The 12,596-nt window shown below is 40.5% G+C and overlaps 1 long non-coding RNA gene across 4 annotated transcripts in view; it reads left to right on the forward strand.

Moving 5' to 3' along the window:
- Positions 1 to 6,313: 6,313 nt before the first annotated feature.
- The window catches only part of LOC136008514 (uncharacterized), a 43,645-nt gene continuing 37,362 nt past the window's right edge, over positions 6,314 to 12,596 (forward strand). Inside the window, exons 1-2 of one of the 4 annotated variants that reach the window (XR_010610115.1) lie at positions 6,314 to 6,385; positions 12,201 to 12,269. This is a non-coding gene — a long non-coding RNA (uncharacterized LOC136008514). Of the gene's footprint in view, positions 6,386 to 9,123; positions 9,191 to 11,872; positions 12,270 to 12,596 lie in introns of those variants that run through there. The other 3 variants (XR_010610117.1, XR_010610114.1, XR_010610116.1) reach the window with 3 other exon arrangements.

A 12,596-nucleotide genomic window follows, 5' to 3' on the forward strand; every position in this document is an offset into this window, starting at 1 on the left:
AATGTCAGAAGAATGCAATACTCAAGATATGGCCCTAATTGTTTCTTGCTATAGTATCATGCTCATAAATAAATGTAATAAATCTATGTCTTCTGCTAAACGAAACAAAGGGATTAATTTATTTCTTGGGATGTAGACATGATGGATCGCATCTTGAGGCTTCTGATGCTGCAACAAGCTAGTGATTTATAGTTTGTCATCTATAATTGAGAGCTCCAAATAGAGGTGTTTATTACTCTTGCATAGCACCATGGCAGTAAAGCAACAGCTGTATGTAGTGGCTGCACAAGTATATGACTGCGATTCTCAGTTACCACAAATGAGCTGAAAATCTAGCTCATAACTCTGACCTTTGGATCGAGCTTGTTTTCTTTCACTGTAGCATTCGAAGATCAAAGTAGTGTCCTTATCTTAGGTGGTCTTAAAACTTACTGACACAAACCACAATTTTTCTTTGATTTTCTCCCCTCCTCCCCCATACTGAATGTGTTGGAAAAAACTTTCTAGTAAGCTGGGAAAAAGCCTTAGGAATTCTTGTTTCTGTAAGATTAAGTTTTCCTATAACTCTGTTACCTGTGGTCTGTACCCTCAGATATGTGCGTGATTTTCTTACTTGTTTTGACTGCCTTTCCAGAAGTACCTAGGTGAAATAGGTAAAGTTGATTTGTATTGGTGAGCTAGTCTCTGCAGCTACAAATTGAAACTTCAATGTATGAATTTTAAAACCAGAATAATCGTTTTACTTTGTTTGGCATCTTTTTAAAAATACATTAACTCTTGAAGTCATTCTTTCACCAAGTATCAGCCTTCTTAAATCCAGTGTGACTAATCACAATAAAAATCATAACAGTTTGTGGGTTTGAAAGTTATTCCTAGTTTTCTTTGTTCTTGGTCTTGTATTCTTTTGTTTCTTAAGCTCATGCTGAGTTTTACTTAAAATGGGAAAACGAGGATTGTGAAGGAAAAAGGTACAAGGACAATGCCATGCAATGGAAGTGTTTTAAATCGGTGATGGTGTTTGATGGGAGTGAAATGTATTACCAGAGTAGTAGGATAGCAGACTGTTGCTTTGATTTAATTATGTATTCACAGCTTGCGACTATTCTTTATTCAGAGTAAATATTTTAAATCCCACTGTTTTAAAATATTTATGTTTGCCCTCACTTCCAGCATAAAACGAAATGCTTTTCATGCCTAATAAAAGGGATCAATATTTTCACTTGAATATTTAAGTGATCATATTTACACTCAATTCTGTTGAATTGGGTGTAAATATGAATTTATGACTAAGGGAAAAAAATGTGATTTCTGGAAATAAATTCATTTTCTTGTAAGAATAAATTATTAATCTCTTATTTATTGAGTGGTAAATGGAATTACTTGGACTGTATGTGACATTCACCTGTGATAATCCAGGTTGTACCCACAGTTGCAAACTGCTAGCTTGTTTTGTGCACTTGGAGAGCAGCCAGAACTGAGGATTTAAGTACAAGATTAAATAAGACTTTTAATTTAAGAGAGACTTCCTACGTTCTAACTGCCTTTTTGCACTTTTCAAGATGTCATTGTTGTAACAATTACCTGAGACTTCACCCTGAGACTTTGTAAAAGTTTTCTGTGGCTGTCAGTAACTAATATTTGACAGGCTAAGAAAGCTGGGGCTGTTCAGCCTGGAAAAGAGAAGGCTGCGTGGAGACCTTATGGCAGCCTTCCAGTATCTGAAGGGGGCCTACAAGGACACTGGAGAGGGACTCTTCATCAGGGACTGTAATGATAGGACAAGGGAGAATGGGTTTAAACTCAAACAGGGGAAGTTTAGATTGGATATAAGGAAGAAATTCTTTGCTGTAAGGGTGGTGAGGCACTGGAATGGGTTGCCCAAGGAAGCTGTGAATGCTCCATCCCTGGTGGTGTTCAAGGCCAGGTTGGAGAGAGCCTTGGGTGACATGGTTTAGTGTGAGGTGTTCCTGCCTCATACTCATAAGAGGGATGCTCCCATCTCTTCATCATATCTGTGACCCTTTTCTGGACTCTCTCCATTATTTCCATGTGTCTCTTGTACTGGAAAGTCCAGAACTGGGCCCAGCACTCCAGGTGTGGCCTCAGCAGTGCTGGGCAGAGGAAAAGGATCACCTTCCTCAATCTGCTGGTGGGACTTTTCAAAGGCCGTTTAATATTCTGCTCCATTACTGCAGAAGGCTGCTGTCTCTCATAGTTTCTCATCTTAAGCCACATAAAGCAAAGTTCTCTGATTCGCAAGTAATTTTGATTAATTCAGTTCTGGTTTTGAAGACTTCTAGGATCTGATTTCATATCAAAGCCATAGAAACTCACTTTCACCTTGGCATTCTTAAACAGGAAAACTCAGGGAGAAATTCAAGCATGCAAGTCCCTTTGATCATACTTACTGGCCTCCAGCCTGCCTTTCCATCTTCCCAGAGAATACAGAGGGCACCTCAGAGCAAGCTTCTACTTTGCATTATGGAAAGACACTCCAACAAAGCTTATCAACTGAAGGATTTACCTAGGAAATAAGCTTCCTTGGAGTAAGGCCACAGTCTGGTTTTGTTTGCATCGACAGCTCCAAAATGCAAACAGTTTTTCTGTTACGAGTTCTGCCCCAATGCTGGTATTTTGAACGGTCAGGGCTTGTGAAAGGTGCAGATGCAAATAACCGAAATGTCTACAAGGGAGCTGAGCAAAGTCAGGGAGCAGAGAACATTAGCTTTCTCAGGTTAAGAGAGAAATTGATTTCAGAGTTGCTTTTAAAGTCCCAGTAGAGCACTTTTCTGCAGAGAAGTGCTTATTCAAGTTCAATTTGAAGTACTTTGCAGGAAGCTTTCTCTGAAAAACTTTTTGATAACTAACAGTCATTATGTTAGCATTGATATATAAAAAGAGTTTGTGTCGAAAAGATGTATATGAGAGAGTGACTATTAGATTCAATATATGAAAAAGGCCTTTCAATATGATTAGGGACAGAACCAGGTGTCAGCACTCTGCAGTGATTAAAAGTGCGTGTATATATTTGCCATCTCTTGGGAGCTATTACAACTTGACAGCACTGGTAGTCACCACTGGGAGTGAGAAATTTCACTTTATAACAAATCTATTTTTTTGGTTGATACTCTTGACTAATTTTATGTACTAATTACTCTCAGTGGCTATGACAAGTGCAACTGTTGTATGGCTGTGCCCTGTTCGTGGCTCACTGCCCATGGTGCTGTTCTGAGCACCCTGCAGATTGGTTGGGCTTCCCTTTTATTAGTTATTATTAGACTGAAAAGCTGTAAAATGTTAGGGGACTGTTGTGGCTAGGTGCAGAATACGAGCTGGATAGTGACAGTGTCTTGAATAGGCAACTGTATAAAGGGACAGGACCTCCCTAATTTATTTAGTAGCTTTCCTTTAACCAAAATGACACCTGGGGGGGATTGCTGTGTTGGATCAGGATGGGCCCCATCTATTCCAGGGGCTGTTTCTATGAGGGGACAGACATTGGTCACTTTTGGAGGAAGAATCTGTTAAGGAAATAGTGTAAATCTTTAAGCAATTAGAGATTGGCAAAACTCTACTAAAGATGGTGGATGTCTGCTCAGTGTCTGCCATCAAGCGGTGGGGCTCTGCAGGGCACAGTCTCTGCAGCAGCTGCCCTGGTACAGCATGGGCCTTCAGCAGAGCCCTGGAGGTTGGGCCGGAGCTGGGGTAGGGTAGGGAGGACAGCCCAGCAGTGGGGCAGGCTGCCCTCGCTTTGGTATGTTTTTGTCAACAAAAAATGGAGTTGCAGCAATCTATCACATTTCTACCTTGGCAATCTAAGGAGAGCCAGGAATGACTTGAACGTACCTAGCTGATCCTGTCTTCATGTGTTTATTAAACATGCAGTGTCATCTCATGGGCTTTGAGGGATAACATCAAAAATGCTTTATGACTGCTGCTAGTTTCTTATTAATATATGGAATTGCCAGGGAATGTAATGCTGGTCTTTCTGAGGCTGTGCAATTTCCATTCACAAATCCAGTAGATGCACAGGCCTCTGTTAATACCTTAGAAGTAGTAGAGTTTTCTGTTTTCAGAAGGAGGGCTATAGGGGTCCATATGCTTGTACAAGTCTGCAAAAGGTGGTTCAGTGTACAGCTCCCTGCAATTATAATTTTGTTACTAAAGCTGGTCTTTACTGTGTATTAACTGTAACTGTAGGATATAGGAATTCATTTGGCTGAAGTTATAGCTGAATCTGCGTATGCAGAGGTTTTTGGCTGAAGTTATAGCTGAATCTGCATATGCAGAGATTTTTACCTTAAAAAAAAAAAAAAAGATATTTTGATTTTTCCAGAAATGACACCTATATTTCTGTTCTGGAAACAGTGCCTCGATCATGCGCTTCACATACTTAGCGTGTTGTAAATTATTTAAACAATTTCATTTTAACATTAGAGATGTGACAGTTCTAACTAAACCAAAACTTTAGTACAGATAGACTCTGTCGGTCTGGCTTTAGGCCTGTGCCTAAAGCTCTAATTTAAGAGCTTGTGATGTTTCAGCTCAGTATACGAGATTATAGGATGGATATCACAGACTGTTCCAACCATATCCAGTCCTTGCACAGTTCTTGCTCTTGTCAAATATATATTCAAGTTTACTTTCTCCTTTCAGAGGAGTAGAGACTTCAGAAACAGCTTGTCCCTGGGTTATGAATAACAAAATTTGCTGCTGCTCTGTGCATACTGATGAATCCGCCTGGGATGTTTGGGTTACACCAGCCAGTGAGCCAGGGGATGCAGTTGAGGTTCATCGGTTTCCCTGTAGTAAAGTTAGCGTAACTGAATGTTGATTCAGTTGATCTCAAAACAATGGTATATAATTTTGCTGGTGAACATTTTTCTATGTATTCAATGTATTTCTCTACAGTACAGTATCAGTTGGAAAAATCTGGAGCAGACTTACGGGATATTTCAGCAATCTTTTTGTATAGCTTGCACTTACCTGTACGTTTTCCCCGACTTGTCAGAAGAATTTGTGCTGCATTTTTCCATTCCTTGTGGCTGTCTTTAAGTCACGTTCTATGTGATAACTGTTGCTGTACTCTCCATAGAAGTACTTGTAGGTGACTATTGCTGTTAAAGGGATTCACACAGGGGTTCACACATCATTTCTTTTATAAATCTATTTGGGCTTTAGACTTGGTTTATATTTTAATTTTTGGTATGAAAGCTGCCTATCCATGCATAGGCAGTTTGGATATAAACTGTACTTAGTTTAGGGAAAAGGGCCCTAGGAACCAGATTATGGTACTCAGCTAAAGATACTTTACCTTTTCCTTGCTGCAGCATAGGAAATGTCACAAGCAGTAAGGTTTTACCTGTGAGATGGTCTCTTCATTAAGCTACAACGTGTGGCTAAGGAATTAAAAACTGAAGCACAGAGGTGGCTGAAAAGCTGAAGCTGCAGTGAACACTGTGGGCAAAAGGCTGAAGAGCTGTTTTGGGCCTCTTTCTTCCACCCTGCACAGACACCCCTGGAGATGAAAGACTTCTGTCAGATCTTCAGTAATTTTGTCTTCAACATTTCAGGCTTGTATCTGGTAAATGTAATGTAAAGGCTTTGGAGGACAAGAAGAGCTGATGATGTAATGAGAATGTTAGAAGACCCAATGACAACCCAACCTTTGTGTAATCAAAGGGCATTAAAATCTTTGTTCCCTAAAAGAATTTGGAACTCTATGAGCATATTTTGGCTTCATGACTTTAAACATCTGTACTATTCTTACTGGAATCTGCAGTCACTGAAGTGTTATGCATAGTAGATGATTTTTTTTTTTCCCCTAGCTGAAGCTTAATGCAAACTTAAATATTTGAATCAGTATCTAAAATCAGTATTTTGCTGGATTTTGCCATCTCGTTTTGTTCGTTCAGCCATCTTGATGTTTTAATTAGTGGGCTGAAAATGTTTTCAGTGTGAACATAGACATGGATATGTACCTTGCTGAATTGGATGAGCATATGAGTGTCTGAGTTTTGTTAGGACTGCTGGCAGGTTAAGTATGTTCTTGAATAACTTCTGCATTTGCTGCGAAATGTGAACCACCTTTTGGTCTTTGATCAGTTTCTTTTTTTACCTGCACAGAGCAAAATGATCTTCAGTTTCTAAGATGACAGCAGTTTGCCTGATAAATAAAGTAAGGAACATTAAATCTGCCATACTGTGGCATATAAAGACCTTTAGATAAGCAGATTTGGATGGCAAAATGCAGTATTTCTTATGTGGGAGTAGCCTGATGACTTTGGCATAGGCCACCTAACATTTTGCTTTCCAGATCTGCAGATGGAACTCTGAGAGTGTGACTGTGCAGACTTCATCTGCTCCCAAATTCTGCCCCGACAAGGTAAATCTAGTGCTGTATCTTAAATCATCTGGGATGTTTATGTATAAGTAAGGAAACTGAGTTAGTTGTACTGGTTTGTGACAGAGCCATTTAGCTATTGATTTAATATGTTATTGGCAGGTAACACACCTTGCGTTGCAGAATTATATGCCTGTGTATTGGGTTTGTGTGGAAAGGCTTTGGTAGCAGGGGGGCTACAGGGGTGGCTTCTGTCAGAAGCTGCCAGAAGCTTTGCCTGTGTCTGATGGAACCAAAACCAGCCGGCTCCGAGATGGACACCACTGGCCAAGGCCAAGCCCATCAGCGATGGTTGTAGTGCTTCTGGGGTAACAGATTTACGAAAGGGAAAAAGTTATTGGGCAGGAAGAAATACATCTGAAAAACAGTGTGAAAATATGTGAGAAGCAGTCCTGCAAACACCAGGGTCAGTGCAGAAGGAGGGCAGGAGGTGCTCCAGGTGCCAGAGCAGATTCCCCTGCAGCCCACGGTGCAAACCATGGTGAGGCCACTGTGCCCCTACAGCACATGGAGTACCATGGGGGAGTGAGTATCCACCTGCAGCCTATGGAGGACCCCACACCAGAGCAGGGGGATGCGCAAAGGAGGCTGTGACCTTGTGAAGACCTAGAGACCTGTGGCCCTGTGGAGAGAGGAGCCCATGCTGGAGCAGTTCATGAAGAACTGCAGCCTGTGGCAAGGACTGCCATTGGAGAAGTCCATGGAGGACTGTCTGCTATGGAGGGACCCCACAGTGGAGCAGGGGAAGAGTGTGAGGTGTCCCACTCCTCACGAAGAAGGAGCAGCAGAGATGTGTGATGAACTGACCACAACCCCATTCCCTGTCCCCCTATGCTGCTGGAGGGTGGAGGCAGAGAAAACCAGGAGTGATGTTAAGCCCAGGAAAAAGAGAGGGGAAGTTGTTTTTAAAATTTGGTTTTATTTCTCATTATCCTACTCTGATTTTGGTAATTAAGTCCTTTCCCCAGGTCAAGTCTCTTTTGCCCATGACAGTAAGTGGTGAGTGGTCTCTCCCTATCCTTTTCTTGACCCATGAGCCTTTCGTTATATTTTTTTCCCCCTGTACACCTAAGGAGGGTAACAGAGCAGCTTTGGTGGGCGCCTGGTGATCAGTCATCTACCACAGCCTGTTAACCAGCATTTTGTCACTACTGACTGGTTTTTACTTTCTCATGGAAAATTAGTCCCTGGCTGGCAATGGCTGAAGAGTTATTTCTGTTGCTACCTTAACTTTCTGTTAGCTCTGATATACCACCTGCTGTTGCCTGATTTTTGCCGTGCAGCTAGGAAGCAGTGCAGTTGGTGTCTCAAGTTTCACCTGATGGCAAAGTTTAGAATAGTTTAGAAGCTATTTCCCCCAGCATTTCCTTCTGAGGGAAAGGTCACACTTCTGACCAGCTGTGTTCTGCACGAATCCTCCAAACACCCGGCCCTCATCTGGCAAAGTGCGATGCTTTTGGATCTGCAAGGAGCTGCAGTGTGTGCCTTAGGGCTGCCTGCAGGCTGTCTGTCTGTGGGTAGATGCCTCAGGGACACTCCCTTTTCAGCTGGGCTAGAGTGTGCGTCAGCTTTTTTGTGACCTGTATGGTTGGGTAACAAAATTCATGCAAAAGACAGAGAGGATGTGCTATCCTGAACTAGCATTGTGCTGCATTTGTCCCCCTGCTCCTTTAGGAGTTCTCTTGTTCTTTGTTTTTAAGCAGGAAGCTAAAGGGGCAGACCCCTTAAGAGGCACCAGAAACTTAAGATAAATGAATTTTTTTCTTGTTGTTGAAGCTGGAGCTTTTTTCATGTTTTGCAGTCGTTTAGCTTTTATAAAATAGTTCCGTGTTCTGTACTATCATGTGCAAAGGCTGGCTTGGAGAAGCTGTGAAGATACCACACTTCTGGCTCATGCATTTTTCTGAATGCTGGAAGTACTCTGAATGTTGATTTCATCTGAGGGAAGGACTTGCCTTCAATCAGTGTGTTTAGCTTTCCCAAAGGCTACGAAGCTGCTAATACCACATTGAGAGACCAGGGGACAAATCATGGTACATTGCCACAGGCATGTCACTCTTCTTTTGAATATAGGAAGGCTGCTGCATCACAAAAGTACTAAAGTCTTTTAAATAGTGTATTAGTGCTGAGATACTAAGCCTGTCCTTGTTTGAGTCTTGATGATTTTTGTATTCAGTTACAATTTTAGCTTTCTCCTGCATGTTTCAAATTACCACAAAATAGGCATGTAATAAGGAATTTTAAAAGGTCGTTAACCAGTTACCTATTTTTAAGGAAGCAAGATGTCTTTTAGACAACTATAGTGTTTGGGAAAAGAGACTTTTTTGTTCAGTGAAGGCTTTGTAAAGCACAGGCATGTTTATTGAAAAGCAAGGTTGTTTTCTTCCCTTTGTTAGAAAATTAAGATAGATATTTGATTTAAATAGCTGCACTTTTACAAATGCAGCAAAGAGGATTTTTGGTATGATAAAATTTTAAAAGTGCAAGGTTGTCATATTTTGAGAATACATGTAAGTACAGAATGGCTGAAAGCTTTTAGTAGATGTTCCAGCTAAAGTATGGTTGAATTAGTAGCTGGTAGGTATGCAATAGCAATCTAAAGCAGGTTTTGATTGTTTCATGTACATATATAATTCTGAATTTGTTCTGCAGCAGTGATGGTGTGAGGAGCTGATCAGCAATTACTATAGTTGACGAAATTAATCATTAATGTAGGACAAGCAAAGGGAAAATTGCACTTCAGCACTTTCTCTGTGGACTTACAGATACCCTTCAATTTCTACTACTGTAAGTTGCTTAAATATGTTTCCCTTTGCAGTGCTGTATTTCATTTGCCTTGAAACAACAGAGACAATAGAGCCACTGCTCACTGGTGAGGGATGCAGAGCTTGCAAAGAATTCAGAGTGGCTTCTGGAGCAGGACTGTGAAGTTAACCTTATTTTTTGCCTCTGGCAGAGAGGCAAAAAGAGCAAGTGCAGTGTTCTGCTTCTGGAAAAAAAAAATGTATGGATAGCTATTCTTTGTAATAACTATCCAGGGCGGTTGGGTTTGACCTTATTGATTTATAGAACTAGGAAGAATGAAATTCTCCAGGGAGAGCGTTTCAAAAATTTAATTTACGTTGGTGGTTAAGTGCTAACAGGTAACTTGCCTCTGGGGGAACCCTTACTGCTTGTGTATATGTTGGGAAGTACTGGAGCTCATTTTCAGCTGACCTTGAAGGCAAACATTTGGTGCAGAGGGTCCAATACCTATGCTGCATGTGTAGTGAGTTCACCTGAGACTATTCTAGTCTAATCCTGTGGATTGAGCACCCAGAAGCAGTTGTTGCACTTCGGGTTTAAATTCACCTGAAAGGAAATCAGCTCATGTGCTCTATGACCACTTTAGGAATTAAATCAAGGCATAAAAAGTGGGGATCACTGAGATATCCTGTTCAAAAGTGAATTTCTCATATGAACTCAATGGTGACATTGACAGTGTAGTGCAGTGTTGTCTGGGGGTATGCAGACTGCTTTCTGAAAACTTGGAGAGCGAGCTGGAGAGCAAGCAGGTATTTCTCTGAACTCTTCATCTTCACAGAGGCTTTCCTGTGACACTGCATGAGTTTCATCTTCTCATTCTCCTTGTTTTCATACTTTTATTTGAGCATATCTTAAGAATTAAGTTAGTGCTTATGGAGCGGTCAAGGGTTTCCAGTGTTTATTCAGGCTTCCTTGTGATAGAACAGCACTGAAGCCCCTGAGGTTGAGTGGTCTGGAAAGATGTGCTCTTGTGAGAAATTAAAGTTTTTAAAAGTCTGAATCTCATCACAACTGGAAACCATTTGTTTTGTAAATTCATGTTTTTTGCATTGTGACATTTTTTAGGCTCAATCACTGTTTTAAATTGAAGCGAACTGCTGAGTTCAGAGTTAAAAAGTTACGTTGGAGTTGACTTGGTGAGAATGACTGAAAAACTCAAATCTCTGCAGGAAAATGAGAACTCTGTGGAGTGGCTGATTGGTTGTTTCAGTGACAGTTTTTTGGAAAGAACGTGGCTGGCAAGAGGAAGTGATCGGGGGAAGTTTCTGCTAATCCTGCTTTTTGAACATCCCCAGCCTCTTCTGCAAGAGGAAAGCTAGTGTGTTGCTGTGTGGGATGTTCCAGGGTCTGCCTAACAGGTGGCAAGAAGTCTTTTGATGATCAGCAAGCTGCTTTTGAAGTGCAAGAATCTGGCTGATGGATAGCTGGGACTGTTTTCAGTGATGTGTAACTTCGCAAAGGTGTAGCAGGGATAAATATTTCATAACTGGGTGATGTCTCAGGTTTGTGTTTTTTGGGTTTAAGACTGCTATCCCATCTACCAAGCAGTCATTTTAATTCATGTTGTTTAAGAACTTCTTGCTGACAAATCTTTGTGCAAGTGTTTGCCTTTAATCTGTTCTACCTGAAGCAGCCTGCAGGAACTTGGTCGATGCTAATGCAGCAACTGTGCTCTTTTCCTTCTTGCTTGATAGTGGGAAGAGAGCTGGCTTAGGTGTGATCTTTTCTAAATGAAGTAGCTTGTAAAAGTCATGAGAGGGGAAAATAAAAGGCAATGGTAACTGTGGAACTAGAAATTAAGCTGCTATTGTTATTTATTTTACCTAATCTTAAACCGATAAGCTATTGTCTACTATATTTCATACTTTTATAATGATGTAGATAGTTAGTGATTGTCTCTCACACTACAAAAGGAATGGACAAATGAACTGCAAGTCTTGACTCTTTCTCAACTAACCGTCTCCACCTCTGACGGATGAAAGCCTGTGTCCAATTAGATAATATTCTGGTTTTTGTTTGTTGGGATTTTTTGATTTTTTTTCTTTTATTTTCTTTTACAAGATGCTGCTTATCACGTTGCATGACAGAATTGCCTGCTTTGGATGTCTGGGAGAGACAGATGCAACCATGCAGTTAAGATTATTTTTCCTGTCCTCAGTTATGCCTTCAGGAGCATTTAGCAGTTGACAATGTCTACTGATTATTCAGAATAGTATTGAGAAAAAGAAATGATAAAAGCCTCATCTTTCTGATTGATGATTACAATCTATGTAAGATAGAACAGAACTGGAAAAATACCTTTTTTTTATTTTCCTGTCCTGCACTTTAGGAAAGGTGCAATAGTGGATGAAATGATCTTCACCATCCCATGTAACGTAGCTCTTGATTACAAGCTTCCTGTGTAATTCTGCTTGTCTTTGAATTAGGAGCCAGCAAGAGGATAACTCACTACTATGATGACCTTGAAGTTTAGTTGTTGACCAGACCACTTATATGCAATGAAAACAAATTTAAGTGTCAAAATTTTAGATATTTCTGTATGGGTTTAGAGATAGCCTTGCACTGCACACTGCTGCCTTCAGAGGTTTTCAAGAATGTTTCTTTATTTTCTTATTGTATGGGATACTGGAGGTGTTATTGATTTTTTTGGGGGGGATGGGAGAAGGGTATAGATTATATGGGTGTATTTGGATTGGTGTTTAGACAGGTAGAAATGAAGCAGCCATAGCAAATAACAGGAGAACTGTTTTTCTTTCTGCTTTATCACCTGGCCTACATTGGTTGACTAGACAGTTCCTTGCTTCATGTTGGTGTTCAGGCAGAAATTTCTGAGAGATGGGAGAGATAAGGGTGAAACAGAATGGAGCAAATAGAATCTGAAACCATTTTATGTATGTATGCCTAAGAATAAGCAACCTTGCTTTTTTGTTTTTTTAAAGGTGAAGGATATGTACTGGAGAAGCCTTCACATCTCTTTGTTTTTCTTCGCCAGGTAGTGAAATTTAAGTCCCAGAAACAAACTACTTCTTGGCACAGGAGTTGCGACACTGTATGTATCTTGGTAAATAAGCTTCCATTATCTTGTAAGAACCAAATAGAAGTTACAGTCTTTCACAAGGCTTCAAATCCAAAATTAATGCTTTTAATCAGATTGGCAGATTAGTTGTTTTCATTGCTTTTCATGATATTGATATATTTAACCCACTCCACACCCTCAGTGTGTCATTTGAAACAAAATAAGAAAAACTTCAGGTCATTGTTTCTCTTCCTCTGACTCTCAGCTGCTCAGCCTGCAGAAGCTGCTCTGCATCAATGAACTTGGAAGGGGGTGTATGTGTATAGGTAAAATAGTTGCAAAATTCCAACAAATTAATTCAGCAATGGCTAA

The sequence above is a fragment of the Lathamus discolor genome, chromosome 2 (genome assembly GCF_037157495.1).
Source record: "Lathamus discolor isolate bLatDis1 chromosome 2, bLatDis1.hap1, whole genome shotgun sequence".
NCBI lineage: Eukaryota > Metazoa > Chordata > Aves > Psittaciformes > Psittacidae > Lathamus > Lathamus discolor.